At 38.2% G+C, this 17,496-nt stretch overlaps 1 protein-coding gene across 3 annotated transcripts in view; it reads right to left on the bottom strand.

Annotated features, from left to right (window-relative positions):
* CHD6 (chromodomain helicase DNA binding protein 6) overlaps positions 1 to 17,496 on the bottom strand; it is a 219,056-nt gene that overhangs the window by 179,938 nt on the left and 21,622 nt on the right. The window contains exon 1 of one of the 3 annotated variants that reach the window (XM_075528738.1): positions 305 to 350. The exons of the other annotated variants lie outside the window; for them this stretch is intronic. The gene's annotated coding sequence lies outside the window, so the exon portion shown is untranslated. Of the gene's footprint in view, positions 1 to 304; positions 351 to 17,496 lie in introns of those variants that run through there. 3 annotated transcript variants of the gene reach the window in all.

Here is a 17,496-nt window from a genome sequence, read left to right as displayed (position 1 = left end):
TAAAAGTTGTCCCAGTCGCTAACACTGTTTTCATTTCAAAATCTTTTCCCTACAATTTTCTATAAGAGGGGCTAAATTCTTTGCAGTACAATTTACTGTGTCATAAATAAGTTCTTCAGATCTGATTGGGGACTTAACATCTTACCACAGAAACAATTTCTCTGTCAATTAAGTAACTTCATTAATACATCAAAACTTAGTTAAAATACAATAAAAAAAACATATGGGGAGGAGCTAATGCCAGGGGCCCAAGTGGAGAGCAAATGTTTTGAGAATGACGAGAGCAACGAACGTACAAACGCACCTTAAACAGTTGATGCATGCACGGACCGCGACAAGAGCTGCACAAACCCCTAATAAAATGATTCAAAAAACACATGGTATGACTATTAATTAAAATATAATATTTCAAAATGAAGTAAACTAAATAGTCATTTAACAGAAGAGAGTAGTGCATCTTGAACAAGTAATTCAATCTTAAAATTTATTCACAACTAATTGTTTTTCAGAGCATTGTAAAAAGACATTAGCTTATTTCTACATAAAACTTCTAACTTCTGTTCAAAGTCAATTTTTTAAACTTCATTGGATGGATAGAGAATTTAATCTAAAATAACAGCAAATGTAAGAACTCTCAATGTACTAATGGGATAGATACTAAATTTTGGCTGTAAAATTGAGTATCGGAATTTAAAATTCATTTTCTTTTCTTCTTTTTTTATTTTATAAATCTTTCTATTGTCTCCCACCAACTTTTTAAAGCCCCCTTTATAATGGAAGATAAGCTGTTACCAGTAAGTATATTTGGTTCTAGGGACTCTGGTCTTCACCTGGGAATAGGGCAGTCTGAGAGAGAAACGTGTTGCTAGGTAGTAATTAATTAGTTCTTATCCCTTTCTGCTGTTAAGAGTCTACGTAAGGGTGCTTCTTTAATTAATACAGTAGCAGTTAAATTTATCCAGTGACACAGATGATTTTCAGATATTAAAAGTCCTCCTAAAAAAACTTAGCTTCTAAGAATTTAAAATTGGACTTGTCTAACATTCACAGTTAATAATTAAAACGCTGGAATAATAACAGCACCTAACATTTACCACATTAGCTCTCTTAATCTTCATAATAACCCTATGAGTTGGGTACTATGATTATTTCCATTGTATAATATGGGCAAACAGAATCATAGCAGATAGATTTAAGTAGCGTGCCAAAGAAAGCAGGGCTAAAAAGAAGCTAAGTCAGCATTCAAATCCAGTTGGGGCTGCAGTCTACACTTAGACAAGATACGATTTGGCTTCTATGACGGAACCATCATCATTGTAAGTTTTAAATAAAAACAGAAAGCTATTTAGTAACTGACCTACAAATGCTTGTACATAGCCAAATCTGGTCAAGAGATATTTGCTGAGTATCTATTATGAGTGTTGTGCTAGATACAGACACACTAAAGGGCACTTTGGGAAAACAGAAAGCAGCCATTCTCTCGTAAAAATCTTACTGCCAAGGCAGGGAAGGAGAGACAAACCACACCTGTAACACTGGCAGAGAAAAGATGAGAGACATCCTTATAAACTCACTCTGGCCGGGCCTCACTGAATTACATTTATTAGATACATCACAGTTAATGGTGAGAAAAGAGCAACAACAGTGGACGGGGGGCAGTGCTGTATACTAAGAAATAAAAATCATTAAAAGAATCTCAATTCAATTCTAACAAAAGAGATATACTGTTAAAATGTAGTTCTAACATTAAATGTTAAATGGAGATCTAAATATGAATTAAAAATCCCAGTCTAAAGAGGACTAACCTGTTATTAATGCTACTTGATATGAGAGATGCTAAAGCTGAGAATGCGTTTCAGATACCGTGACTAGAAATTAGGGAACAGACAACTACAAGAACAAGCCCCAGTTAAGGTGACACCTGTGATTTTATGAAAGCAAAAGATATAAAAACATGAAATTTTATACTAACTGGAAATAACGAGCAATATTAGGCTCTAGGTCAGACTCATCAGAACACTCAACAGTCAAGTAAAGAATCAGTGCACTTGAAGATTCTCACTGTCATTAAGCTGCTTTTGACTCACTGCAAGACCCTATAGAGGGATTCAGAGATTGCAAGTCTTTACAGGACAGCAGGCTGCCTCATAGCTTCCCAAGGAGGACCGGAGGGTTTGAATTACTTACCTTGTGGTTAGCAGCCCAATGCTTACCTGAAAGCCCCACCAGAGCCCCTAACACTCAGAGACAAGCCACTAGGGAAATAAAGCCCTGGTGGTTGGAGAGAAGAGTGGTGGAAACCCTGAGACTATGGCCCTTAGTCACCCTTTAGGTCTGGAAATAAACTCACCAAGGCTCAATTTTCAGTCAAGCAATAGACAGGTGTAACATGGAGAACAATGACGTGGAGAAGGTACTCACACTATAGAATTATCGACCCTTTGACATCAAATGGGCTGCATTTGTCTCAAGGCAATTCAGAAGGGTTAGGAAAGGAGGAGGAGAAAGCCAGAATCCCAAGGAGAAAGTGGTTGTAAGTCACTTTTATTGTGGGGACTGCAGTCAATGAGATGAAACAAAATGTCTGTGAATTGTTAAATGGAAAACTGATCTGTTCTGTAAACCTTAACCCGATTCAAAAGAAAAAGAAATCACCCAAGCTGAAACACAAAGGAGAAAAAAAAGAAAAAGTGGGAGTGGGAGTGAGAATGAGAGTGTTATCTATGAGCTAACAATGTATGAAGGATTCAATAGTCCCTTTTCAGCAATCTATAAAGAACAAAAATCTGTAAGAATATAGAAGGCATGAAGAACACTAACAAACAAACCTAATTAGGTTATTTACAGAGGAAGCTACCTGTAAAATATGTAAGAATATTCTTTTCTAGAGCACATGAACCATTTACCAATACAGCCATAAAATGAACCACAACACATTTAAAAGAAATGAAATTATACCACATGCATTTTTTTACCTCCAATATCTAGAAATCGGTAACAAAAGGTATCTGTAAAATCCACAAATACTTAGAAATCAAATACACCTCTACAGAACTCATGGATGAGAAAGGAAAAAGGGAACTTAGAAAAAGCTTTTAATTCAGCAAAAATCAATACATAGCAAATAGGTATGTTTAAATAGTCAGATATGTACGTTTAAATCAGCGGTTCTCAAACTGTGGGTTGCAACCCCTTTGGGGGGGTCAAACAACCCTTTCACGGGGGTCGCCCGATTCCTAACAGTAGCAAAATTACAGTTATGAAGTAGCATCAAAAATAATTTTATGGTTGGGGGGTCACCAACACATGAGCAACTGTATTAAAGGGTCTTGAAATTAGGAAGGTTGAGAAACACTGGTTTAAATAGTATTTTATTTTTAAATAGTATCCAACAGATATAGCTTAAATAGTATTTAAAGGAAAGTTGATAGCATTGTAAGCGTCTATTAAGAAAAATCTCAAGAATAATTTTTAAAAATAGTTCAGGGTAATGGTAGCACAATATGAGAAGTGTACTCAATGTGATTCAGTTGTAAATCTCAAAACTATTGAACTGCCGAATGTTGTGTTCTATGTACTTTTATAATGATAAAAAAATAAAAAGAAACCACAAAACGGAGAACCAACAAACCCACAGCAAGTAGAAGGAAGCAATCAGAAAATCACAAAAATCCATAAATTTAAGAACAGAAAAAGCTATAAAGAAAAATCAATGAAACCAAAACCCAGTTGTTTTCTTTCTTTCAAGCTCAATAAAATTGATCTCTAATGAGAATGACCAAGAGGGAAAATGACACCAATTGTCGTTATAAAAACTGGAAGAGATATATCCTGCACACATTTAAAAGAATATTACTATAATATCACTAAAAATTTTATGCCTATAAATTGACATACATGAGTTCCTCAAAAGACACAAATTACTAAAGCTCGCTCAAGAAAAACAGAAAATGAAACAATTCTGTACTTAATAGAAACACTGAATTCATCATAAAAACCTTCCAAAGAAAACCCCAAGCCCAGATAACTTCATTGGAAAATTCTACCATGCACTTAAATAGTAGTACCAATTTTACACAAACTCTTCCAGAAATAGAAGAGAACAAATACTTCCAGCTCATTTTATGAGGCCAGCAGTAACCTGACACAAAACAAGGCCAAAACAATAAAGAAATAACATAAAAAACACAAGGTTCAAAACCAAGACCCTAACAAAATACTAACAAATTGAATCTAGTCATTGTAAAAAGGATAATACATCTAAACAAAAAAATTTATCCAGAAACATTAAGACTTAGCATTCAAAAACTATTTAATTCACCATTACTCAAGAGACTAAAACTATAAAACCAAGACTGTGTAAATAGATATACAAAAAGAATCGGGCAAAATTAAGCATCCATTTATGATTTTTTAAAAACTCCCAGCAAATTAGGAATAGAATTTCCTCAACCCAATAAAAGGCACTATGAAAGTCTACAGTTAATTTAATAGAATGCAATGATTTCAGGTACAAAGCAGAGATAACCAATCACCTCACATCTATTCATAATCAGACTGGGGTCTTATCCAGTATAGTGAGGTAAGAAAAAGATATTTGGAAAAAAAACCAACAATGAAAAGCCAATAGACAGAGACCAAAGTTAGTGATTACCAAGGACAGGATAGAGAGAAGGGGTGTTTGTATATATTTAATGGTGAAAAGAAAAACCCCATAGATTACGGGTAAGATCACACCACTGATTACAAGTATGACAATAAATTTACATCTGAATTGTGAAAAAATCAATTCGCAAAAAGTTGCATGTGCTAGATATACAGCTGCTGTGGCTGCTTATGTACAACCAGACATTTCATGGGATTTGTCTGGTTTGGCGGTTTAGGGTCATAGCTTCATAGGACATCCTGGTTGACTGTCCTAATTAAAATGGTTAGTGCTTCTGTTCTGCCATCTATTTATGTTATGCGTGAGGTCTTAAAAGTTTGCAAGCACCCATCTAAAGCACAACATTTGGTTCCTATTCACCTTGAGAAAGAGAAAGCTCCAGGAAGAGAGAGGGAGGTAATTATACCTCCATGAATAATTGCATCCCTCGCCCCTGCCATGAGACTAGAATAACTGGCTGGTGCCCAGCTACCGTTACTGAACAGTCTAATTAAAGATTCCATGTAGAAGAATGCAGATCAAACAGGGGAAAATGCAGAACAGATTAAAATCATGGAATCCAGATTTTCTAGCAATGGAACATGGGAGAACCCCTCAAACTACTGCCCTGGGATCATTTTTAAACTTTAAGCCACAAATATTCCCTTAAGTCCTAAAATCAAGTAATAGTTTAACGTAACTAGCAAAAGAGCATTGTGCTTTTTTAAAGATCTACTGATATGGGGTCAAATTACAACAGCAATCCAAAACGTTGGACAAAAACAGGGCAGTGAATTTATGTCAATGTGGGGAGGGAGAACTCAGAACATGAGGGGAGAATGGCTGCACAACTCAAAGAACACAACCAGTATCACTGCATCATGATGCACTGATGTATGTTCTACTGTACATACTCTAAAACAATTCATATAAATGTAAAAAATTAACAGAAGAAATTAAACTACCTTTATTTGTATGTAAGTATCCATATATAAGATCCCAAAGAATCTACCAAAAAAGCTTGACAACTAATTTAGTTTAATAATAAAATCAATATATAAAAACTAATTATACTTCTCTATACTGGCAAGGAACAACTGCAAATTAATGTGTGTGTGTTTTAATTACCAATTACAGTAGTGCCTTGAAACATGAAATACTAGGAAATAGATCAGATTTATTCACAGCATTTTAATTGTTATGAACCAGGTTTAAGCTGGCCAGTCCCTTCCCCTATACAAAAGAGCTAAGAGATAGCCTAAAACTCCAGAACAGCCTGATTTATTTTCTTCCCAAGTCTTTAGAAAGGTTTTGGTTTTTATAAACAGAGAGGCTGCCAGAAGAGTAGGCTTTCATTTCAGTAAAGGGTCTCTTCCCTCACACTTGCTTCTTGAAAGAGATGCATCCTGGGAACTCATGCAGTCAGGCTGGCCACTCAGAACAAGATACAGTACAATGGAATACAGCCCCAGAAAATGAAAAGCTCGCAAAGGCAGAGTTAAAAGCTTCCCCGATGGGAAGAGGGCAACCAATCAGCCAGTAAATTGACAAGTTTTAGTACTCACTACTAGAATTCCCCGACAAGTGATGACGACACATTAACACTAGGTAAAAGCCTTGTCTTATCACTAAGCCTTCGACACAACCACAGTCTCTACTAATCTGACAGTCCTGGACAGCCATGTTTTAAAAAACACGTTCAGCTTCGAGATCCACAGGCAGCCATATTTAATTGAATCAGAAGCCAGTCCTAATGCAAAGGAGCACAGTCAATGCCTGAGCAACAGCCAGCAAATGATGGTTTCACACTCACACACCACACACACACACACACACACACACACACACACACACACACGGCTCCCCCACCCCCACAAAAGAGACTGCCCTCAGAAATTTAAAATGGGATGTTCCAAAGAATGAGGAATTAAGCAACAGGAGTAGAAACTTAGAACTCATTAAGCTAAGAGATCCTGGAGGAGCTACAATGGGTCTTGGGCATGATAGAATTAAAAGGAAGCATAATGTAAGCAGGGACCATCAAGTGAGGAGAGCAGTATGTTGGAGAGGATGCCAGTGGGTGGGAAGGGACGAGAGTGGAACAGACCCAAAGGAAGCTGTATAAACAGCCAGCCATTAGAGAGCCCATCCGAGAAAGCCTGCTCTTGGAGCTGTTCTGAATCCAGCAAGATGATTGCAAAAGTTGTCTACTGTCATAAATAATGGTGTACAACAACCAACGGCAAAATTTCAATGACAAATCAGCATTTAGTTTTCACTCAGGCATCTGGAGTTCGTTTGGATTGGCTCTGCATTAGGCTACAGGTTTGCTGGGCTAGCTCTGCTCCATAGTCTTTCTTTCTAGGACCCAAGCACACAGATCGCCTCTGCTTTTCTTATTAGCATCCCAGCGGGAAAAGAAAATCATAGAGTTTCTGCTCAAAATCTAGTGGCAGGGGTGTTATTCACCCACCATGAAGCCACAGAATGAGTACCAGTGTAAATGACATTAAAGGAGAGTGAAGAACTGGGGCCAACGGAGCCAACCTACTACATTGTTCTATACCACTTCTAACCTAGCCTGGGTTAAATCTCCATTCCTTGCGACTAAAACAGTTTAAAACACAGATAGGAAAAATCTTTAGAAGCAAAATGAACCCTATCTCTTCTTTCCCCCCTTAAAGGGTAGAATGTAGAGTTGTTTGGTTAAAATCATTCTCATTTTAAAAAGGAAATCTTAAGAAGGTCAAATACACACCTAGAAAATACAGGAGTACCTACTCAAGGGTTTCTTTCTGCAGAGGTGCCAATAACACATATAAACCACTCTGCCAAAGTACCCAGACTCTCAATGCTGCCTCGTGTCTACATCCAACGGCAGCACATTCTCTATAGCCAAGGCTTCTGTGTACTATAAACATCTTCATAGCTAAAAACAGGGTCCATGGTATTAAAATGAAGAAAGCCATGAAACACACACACAAATATATATATATATATATATATATATATATATATATATAGAGAGAGAGAGAGAGAGAGAGAGAGAGAGAGGAAGAAGAAAGTCAAATCTAAGTGTAAAGTAGGATGAAATGGCTGGAAAAAAAATCTGCAAAGTCACACATTTGATTTGCTTTACTAATCTGGGGAACAGGGAATAACTGCTTACTGTCCTTATAAGAGTATTTTGAAAAAAATAGTTTTGCTTTGTCATAAAGTATTTTTAGGCTCACATGGAACCCATAACCCTAGAATATAAATCTAATTTCAAACAAGCATAATCCTTGTTTTAAAAAAAGTGAAGAAAAACAACCACTAATTATCTGTTAAAACAAGCTAACTCCTCAAGCAAGTCAAAGTCAAATACAACAGAAATCAGAGCCACATACACACACTCATTGTCTGGTGCGCAAAAATGCTTAACACTCACCCAGGGAAAATTGAGTTCATAGCCAACAAATCCCAAAGTAGGAGAAAGGCTAAAAAGACAATGGCACAGCATGGAAATTAACAGGGATTCAACATGAAGATGAAGATACATGGGCACTTTACACTGCTGCTGTTAAGCTGCTCATGGTGACCCCACAATCTACTATTCACTAAAAGGTCAGATGGCTCCGCTGTGACCATCACCTGATTTCCTTCCTTCTTATGCTTGATTTTGTTGACAATTGCAGTCAAGTCTAGCCCAGTGTTTAGAAGCTCCATGTTTTACAGGTGGCTGGGTCTATCCCGAGTGGACATGATCTAGCACATCTTGTTAAACTGCATGAGTTCTCATAGTAGCACGAAAGCCTTAACATTCTAATGCTAGTAAAGTGTTTTGTGTAGCCACAACAGTAACTCTAGGGCACACACCGTTACAACCAGCACCATTACACTGGAAACCCAGGCACCAACACAAGGCCCATCTGCTACCACAGAACTCCAATGCAGTTAAAAAGCGAAAGCAAACCAAAACAAAATCCACTGCCAAAGGGGTAAAACATTCCTCTAAAATTTATCTGTAAGATTTCCCTTTGTGTCCAATTAAACAGTGTAAGAAATAATTTAAAAAGCACAACAGCCTTCCTTAAAAAACAAACAACAACAAAAGAGTAACATCCCTTCACCCTCTTGAGCAAATAACAGAAAAATCCAAGTAAAATTCTACGGGAAATAATTCCCTGCTACCGAGGAGGATAAAGGTTGAGGTAATGTGATGCACAAAGAGTTATAAACAGTATTTGGTATTCCAGTGTTTTGATAAAGAAAATGCCAAGATTGTTTAACTGTAGCCCAAAGAAAAGGGTTCTAAAGAAGGAGGGATCTGTGTTTGTTCAGTACTGGAACAGATTATCAGAAATTATGAAATTGCCTTCTTAGCGATATCCACTGTCTTTATAGTTCACATTTTCTCTTCATAGTGTCTATTTTCAATCCTCAGTGTTATGAAAAACCACAGGTATTAAGATATATCACCCAGGGGTTAAGGGTTAGTGTGGGCCAAGCCATTCTGAAGTTCAGACCCATCGCAGCCACATCAGCCTCTGTGGGATCTGCTGCTTGCTGCATGAATGACAACCCTCAACTGACCCAACTCTGCCATGACAACTATGGAAGACGGGGAACACATTTTGCTACAAAATTCCATGGCAAGAGAGACACTGCATATAAATGTGTCCCTGTGGAATTGTCAGCTTACCCCAAGTTTTCTCAACTACTGGACAAAAGTATCTTTATATAGTCTGATCTAACTTCATAAAAATCTTCACTAACATCATCAGTAACGTAATGCTAGAAGCTTTTCCCTTAGCTACAGCAATCACCAAAATCCACTTCTACCCTTTGCCTTCACTACCATAGTTAAGTTCATGACCATTTTAAGCCTAAGATGAAAGTCACAACTTACATACCAAAGCTTTCATCAAAATTTCTTCCCAACAGGATATTTTTGGCATTCTGACATTTCTTATTATCCATCATTTTATTGGGGACGCTTATAGCTCTTATAACAATCTACATATCAATTGTGTCAAGCACATGTGTGCATACTGCCATCATACTTTTCAAAACATTTCCTCCCTCCCCTATCCTCAGCATTCTTACATTTCTAACCAGCCTAAAGTCAGAGCATTATTGCTGCAGGTCTTGAAAGACATCTATCTCACTGTTTGTTTCGCACCTCTGCACAGGTTGCACAAGCTACTACTCTTGGGCCATCTGGAAAACTCCTAATAACTCGTTGACAATCAGAGATATTTTATCTTCACAGTTTTCCCAGAACTATTTCATTTGTTAAAGCTGAACAAATCCTGGCATATGATACTTGTAAATGCATCCTGAATAAATGAATGCCTAATGCAATAAATTCACACCTAATCCTCACCTGCATAAATCATGTTATTATGACCTGCAAAGAATCAATGCACCCAACAATTTGTTTGAGTCTTATAGGCATAATGTTGAGCAAAAGGAGTCAGACACAAAACTAACATTTTGTACCATTCCACTTAAATGAAGTTCAAGAACAGGAAAAACTAAACCGAACTATAGTACAGGGAGTAGAGTACTGTCCGGAAAGGACATGAGAGAAACTTATAGGGGTTGGAAATGTTCTCTCTTGATCTGAAAGTAGTTACACAGAAAACTCTAGAGCACTAATGTGGTTTTTTTTTAAAATTGTTTTGTTAGGGGCTCATACAACTCTTATCAAAATACATCAATTGTGTAAAGCACTAATGTGATTTTTTTTAGCACTAATGTTTTATGCCACGTGGAAACCTTCTAGCATATACTGTAAGCACTGAATAAACATGACTCTTAGGTTTTCTTTACTATCACTGGAAATCTTCAGGTACTCTGTGATGGGATAGAGAGCTTTTGGTTTAACTGAGTCCTATCTTATCTCTGCCTGACCTTGCTACTGGAGTCAAAACCAAGCAGAGCATGAACTGTTCCCTGTGCCCATCCCCCCCACTTGCTAGCAGGGCTGGTTCACCTAGCTATGTGGGGCTTTTCTCTCTCTGACCAGAGCACACCCCAACAAGATAAAGCCATCCCTCATTCTTAAGACCCTATCCTCCTCTGTGCTCCCTCCTAGGGAAAAAAAATCATTGCCCCAGCTCTATCTCCTTTTCATTAACAAATCAGAAAGAAAAATCAATCAAATATACAAATTCCAAGTCCCTGCAGGGTGGCACAAATGACTGTCATGTGACTACTAATATAAAAGTCGCCAGTTCAAACTCACCCAGGGCTCATACCAAGGAGTGATCATTCTAATAGGTGCGAAGGCTCAGTGGGGTCACTGACACACAGCCCAATGACTGCAGTGCACACAAGGGTCAAGGTTAATCTGTGGCTGCCTTTTCCCTTCCCTCACTGAGGGCTGGCAGGTGGGCTCTAGGGCAGTGAGATCATTCTCTCACTGGCTGTCATGCCTTTGGCAATGTCATAAATTTAATCAGTCCATCGCAATTCACAGTATTAAACAAAATTAGAGAAAAATCTAATTTTGTAGTTTGTAATATTATATCCTAATAACACCTTTAGAAGAATACAAAACAGATAATAGGTATATAATGTACAGTAAGGATACATGCCTACAAAAGAAAACATATGAATTAACTACTTATTCTTGGAAAATGGAATTAAGATTAAGATAATATAATTTTCCCATGAGCTTTTTGAAGTCTTCTCATACATATGCAATACATGTGTGTTTATGTACTGATCACACTACAAAATGTTATTAGTGTGAGTTATGGTGACAACAAGATTAAAAAACACTAGTTTCTTATCTCTGTGGATCAGAGAAATCCATTTTTTGTTTTATTCCAATACATTAGACGACCCTTAGGTTAAAATGTGATCTCAACTAGGGTTATAGCCCCAAAGAGGTAAAACCCGGTCCATGGTGTGTATAAATATGTTTTTCTGTATAAGGCACAGATACATAAATGTACAGTACATAAGCAGGCACAGGGTACATACGTGGCATCAGATGTTCACGATGGGTAGGACAACCTCTAAAATGGCTCCTTAGGGGAGCAATAATAGAAGAAAAGCAAGCAGCAAACACAAAAGGCTTGAGAAAACCTGGGTGTTAAATGAATTCATTTCATGATGCTTAAGTTCCAAGGTTCCTGGAGAAGGCATTTATCATAGCCCTGCCATTGTTCCCCTACTTCCCTCAGTGTAGGGGAGAAAGGTGAGGGCCAAGGGTCCACAGAGGGCCAACTAAAAAACCAAGCCACTGAGCAATTCTGGCTCATAGCAACCCTATAAAGGGTTTCTGAGGCCATAAATCTTTCAAGGAACTATAGCCTCTTCTGTTTCCCGAGGAGCAGCAGCTCTGGTGGCATAGTGGGTTAATATTGAGGTGCTAAACCCACCAGTTGCTCCACAGGAGAAAAGGTAAGGCTGCCTACTCCTGTAAAGATTTAAAGTCTTAGAAACCCAAAGTGGCAGTTCTACTCTGTCCTACAGGGTTGCTATGAGTCAGAATCGACTAGATGGCAATGAGTTTGGTTTTGTGTCTCCCAGGGAATGGGTGATAGGTTACCAATCCAACATTTAGCCAACAATGACATTGAATCAAGGTCATGACCTTAATGGTCCTTGTCACCATGTCATACACGATCACATTTTCTCCCCATGCCCAGCAATCTAACCAATGCTCAGGTTTGCATAGTAAGTATGAGATTCATGTGGGACACACAGGTGGACCTGCTAATTATGTGAATGAAAATCAAGGTTTACAGCATAAAAGAAGGTTGGGGTGGAAATAGAGATTTCAGGTCATCAAGATTTAAATCTAACAGGAGAGAATTAAGTTTACCCAGAGACTATATGTAAAGACAGAAGGTCAAGAAACAAAAGAACTTGATCCCGAGGAATATTAAAATGAGGGAAGTGGTCCTTAGCAAGGGGGTGGGGGGGTGGGGTGTGTGTGTGTGTGTAAAGTGAAGGAAGCGGTCCTTAGTAAGGGTGTGTGTGTGTGTGTGTGTGTGTGTGTGTGTGTGTGTTAAAACCTTACCAGCTTTACAAAGACAAAGTTATAACAGTGGTTCTCAAGAAACAAGAAGCCACCTCCTCATCTAAGTTTCCAGATCACTTAGCATCAGCCATGCAATCTTTTCCCAAAGTCATTGCACTACTGAGATATATATATATATATATATATATATATATATATATATATATATATATATATATATATATTAGTAAACACCTGGGTTATCTGAAGGGCTTCAATCCTAAAAAGCAAGGACATTAACTTCTCAGGTGGATGGAATCAAGCAGGACTGCACTGGATGTTAGATTATCGTAGGATGTCACCAGTAGCCTAAAAGGACCAATCCCTGGACCGTGAGGAGCAGCACAGAGGGCAGGGAAGACGAGCCAGATCATCCTTTGTACTGGTCATACATCAAATACCTAACGTAAGGACATAGGAAATGCTCTTTTCTTAGGACAGATACGCATCAAGTATTTAGGAATGAAGTGTCACCACATCTGCATGTAATTCTCAAAAGGCTCAGCAAAATCAAGAAAGGATATATAGAAAAGTGTGAAAAAAATCTATCCTTTCATTCCATTTTTCCACGAATCTTTTGAAGTCCCCTCATATATATGGACATAAAACAAATTTAACAAAATGTTAATAACTGGTTAATCTAGGTAGAGGGCTGAGTCTTTATGATACTATTCTTTTAAGTTTCTGAAAGCTCCTTAATCCAGGTATCATTACATTACAATTTAACACTGTATTTGTTTTCCCTTCTGACCCAATTTAAATTTGTTCTAGTTTTCAATGTTTGCTGCTTTCTTTTGGATTGAGATTTTTCTGTTTTTGCTGTTTTTTGGTTGACTTTCCTAGTTTGAAATTCAGAATAGGAACATGTACAGAGGCAGTAACTAGAGTACTTTCCTACGGTTATAGCAAAAGAGGTTACGGGAAGTGGGAAGCTGGTGAGCTGAACAATGAAGAAAATGTTTTACAATTATTGGTGACGATGACTGCACAAATCTTGAACATTAAACTACTGAATTGTATGGTAAGTGAACTATATATCAAGAAATCCTTAAAATTTTTAATAACATGGAAAGTTGACACAAAAATGCCTCCCAGTATTTTAACACATTAAAGACCGGATATTTTTTTCACCAACTTACCCAAGTGGCCGGGTATTTTTTCAGCTATTAGGTGGTTTGTTTGGTTTTTTTTTTGCATTAAACCATAAATGAGTTTACATCTCATCAACTTATCCTATCCATAACTTTCAGTTTTTGAATATAAAGCATTGTCTCACATTATTAAACAATATTTGCAATGTATGCAAAACATTATTACTTTTATGAACTATAATCTTCATGAAATTATAAACTTGTAAAAATAATCAACATAATCCGTATTACTTTGAAAAACTAGAAGAATTAGGGCTGAGAACTTCTTCATGTACTTTTATGTAACGGGAGACCACTTGAGCAATTTAGGTGATGTTTTACAATTCACTGAGGTTTGATCATGACAAGTGCACGACTCCTTGCAAAACAATTCAAACAAATAGTAACTATTTGATTTAATCAAAATGCACTAAAATGCTAAATAAACAAAAATAACATGAAGACAATCAAGTTTGATACATTCATTACTGATGTAAACACCTAAATAGACGAAGTAGTTAAAATATATCCAAGCAGATGGCATCTGAAGACAGCGTGTAGAAATCACGAGTTATCTCGTGATCCGTCTGTAACAGATGGCGTGCAAAACACGAGTAAACTCGGAATCCGTCTGCAATGTGTTAAAATACTATCTGCATTTAAAAATGAATTAGCAAGAGAAATTATTATAGGCACAGTTAGTTACCCTCTACACCAAGTTGATAAATCTCTGAGAAATACATAATTAAGAGAATTTTTATGTCATTTTTGAAATTTATCATCTAAATGTTGTTGGACAACTTTGACATTTGCAAACCTACTAGCACCTTCAAGGTATTTCTTCAGAAGCTTCTACGCACAAAGCTCCACAAGAAATTCAAAGTACAATACTGGAACTTGTATCCCTGGGGCTACAATTTTGTTGGACAAGACAAGCATACAGAAAAATGTAAGAAAAAGAAGAGTTAGCTATGCCCTCCCAGCTCTCTACTCCTAATGCCTCAATGTAAAGGCTTGCCCCTAGCAAGGTTATTAGTCTCCTGACTCATTACTCTGTCTATGCACCACCTCTCTAAACCAAGTCCTCCAAGCTAGGTGCACTCTGGAATCTCCTAAGAAGCTCTATATATATCCAATACTTGAGGTTCCTCCTCCAAAGGACCTAAGCTTAGTGTGTGTGGCCTGGGCATTGGCATTTCTAAAAACTCTCCAGGTGATTTCAATATGCAGCAAAGTTTGAGCACCAACAAGCTCAACAAACCTCTGTGCAGCTGTAAACTACATGCTACTCTCCTACACGAGAATCTCAGATGACTCTCCATGGACCACACGACTCTGTAACCTTTTACAATGATCTACAAAGCCTGTCTCAATGTCTCCAAAGCTAACCCTGTAGGCCCACTGTCACTATTACTCTTCACTCCACTCCAGCCACAATGAACTTGCAATCTGTTTCTGTGTCATCACAGGATACTTCCTATGCCTAAAAGCCTCTCCAAATTCATGGGCACTGTAATAGGATTGGTTTTCTAGACAAAGAAAGCCAGACGCAGCCTAGCCCAATCCAACTCCAGTCCACGAGTCAAGAGCTAGCTGGAAGCCCCTCTAGACTCACACACTGCCAGCCAATGAAGCAAGAAAAGGGGAAACTGGAAGATCACAGGGTGACGGGTGCAGTGGCATGGGTCCCAGGTTGGCAGGTACATGGCAGGGTGAAGATAGCTCCCAGGGTCAAGAGGTCACATGGACCACCAGCTCAGTCCCAGCAGCCAGACACAGGATTCAAGTAAGAAGGAAAAAGTGAAGAAGGCCAGTCCTCCACAGCATCTCTTATAAGTAGGCCACACCCACAAGAAAACATCTTTAGGCTATAACCTGATGGAGAAGTTGGATTCTTCCCATGTATTCTGACAGGTATAACCAAGGTTGAGAGAAAATTTAATTATGTAAAACTCACTGCGCCATGGAGTTGATACTGACTCATGGCAACTCTGCCCAGGTGAGTTTCCAAGACTGTTAACCAGAGCAGAATGCCTCGTTTTTCTCCTTCGGAGCAGATGGTGATTTCGAACTGTGGATCTTGTGGTTCACAGGACAACCTGTAACCACGATGCCACCAGCTTCAAAAGAACCAGTCTAAAAGTCCCTTAAAAAAAAAAAAGCCTCAAACTAGCTCCTCTAAATAGAGATTTGCTCCCTCCTCTTGTAAATCAAACCACGACCCAGCTTGAATTTGACACTGACCATTAAGGTGCCTTGGTGGCATAATGGTTACACACTGGGCTAACTGCAAAGTCCATAGTTGGAAACCACCAGCAGCTCCACAGAAAAGGAGACAGATAGGGCTTTCTACTCCCTGTCTCAAACACCCACAGGGGCAGTTCTACCCTGCTCAATAAGGTCATTATGAGTCAGAATAGACTTGATGGCAGGGAGTGAGTAGGAAGTGATATAAATTAATAGATGGTGTGTTCCTCCAGGGCAGAAATAACATGCAATTTATCTCAAGCCCAAGTGTCCAGTAATGGCCAAAACACAATGAATATTCAATAACTGTTTACTAAATGGACAGCACACACTGATAGATGAGATGAATAAAAATATGGAAAAGACAAAAGGCAATTCAATAAGAAATGCCTTATCAATTATTAGGAAAAATCTGACTCCAAAAGTGCAGCAAGGAGAATCCTTCAGGCAGATAGTGAGGAAAGGCCCCATGAACACATTGAGACTTATTCTCAAGTCGCAAAGGAAGAAGAAGAAAAGTATCCAGAAGAGCCAAGAAAGAGTGACCTCTTGCTTCTCTTAACTCCTATTATCTTTCCTGTCTCATTAGCACTTTTCAAAGGCTACCTTATGATAGCAATGATCTATGTACAGATATGTATGCGTCTCTTATCTCCCTTTTATATTGCAAATTCTTTTAGGACAAGCTCTAAGACAGTGGTTCTCAACCTTCCTAATGCTGTGACCCTTTATCACAGTTCCTCATGTTGTGGTGACCCCCCCAACCATTGCTACTTCATAACTGTAATTCTGCTACTGTTACAAATTGGGCGACCCCTGTGAAAGGGTCATTCAACCCCCAAAGGGACTGTCGTGACCCACAGGTTGAGAACCGCTGCTCTATGTCATTCTCACTCCCAGAGTATAGTTGCTTAGTAACTCCTGCTGCATACGTTGAAAAAAAGTTAAAGTGTCATTAAACCTTTAGTAACAGTACAGGATGCCCAACCTAAGACATACTCTCCAACGCAGCATGTATTAGAATTACAATAAAGCACACCTAAGACAAAATGTTTACCTTTCTTTATTTTTATCTTAGCCATTAGCAATTTGTACATGTGCATAATGTGATTGCCAATGAGGAATAGACTACAGATAAGAAAGAAAAAACGATAGCTGAGGACTTAAAGTGTATTTTTAAGAGGAAAGAAATGTTGAATAAATAAGGGATTTCTAGTAAAGATGGTGGTACAGATGCTATTACAGAAAAATCCTTTTCAATAATAACAAGAGAAAAACTTGAAGCCCTGAATCTCTTAAACAAAAGAAAAATGGCTAAATGAGTTGAACCCACACGCAATGAGAACATGCAGCCTAGTGAAGTCTCCACATCTCGTAGTTCTGCTTGTGGACAGAAGGGACAGATTGGGCGAGGCCACTGCACCCCATGAGAGGCTGTCGTAGGGACTGAATCA

The sequence above is a fragment of the Tenrec ecaudatus genome, chromosome 12 (genome assembly GCF_050624435.1).
Source record: "Tenrec ecaudatus isolate mTenEca1 chromosome 12, mTenEca1.hap1, whole genome shotgun sequence".
NCBI classification, from domain to species: Eukaryota; Metazoa; Chordata; class Mammalia; order Afrosoricida; family Tenrecidae; genus Tenrec; species Tenrec ecaudatus.
The sequence above is the reverse complement of the archived record's forward strand: the minus strand, read 5'-3'. Positions and strand labels throughout refer to the sequence as shown.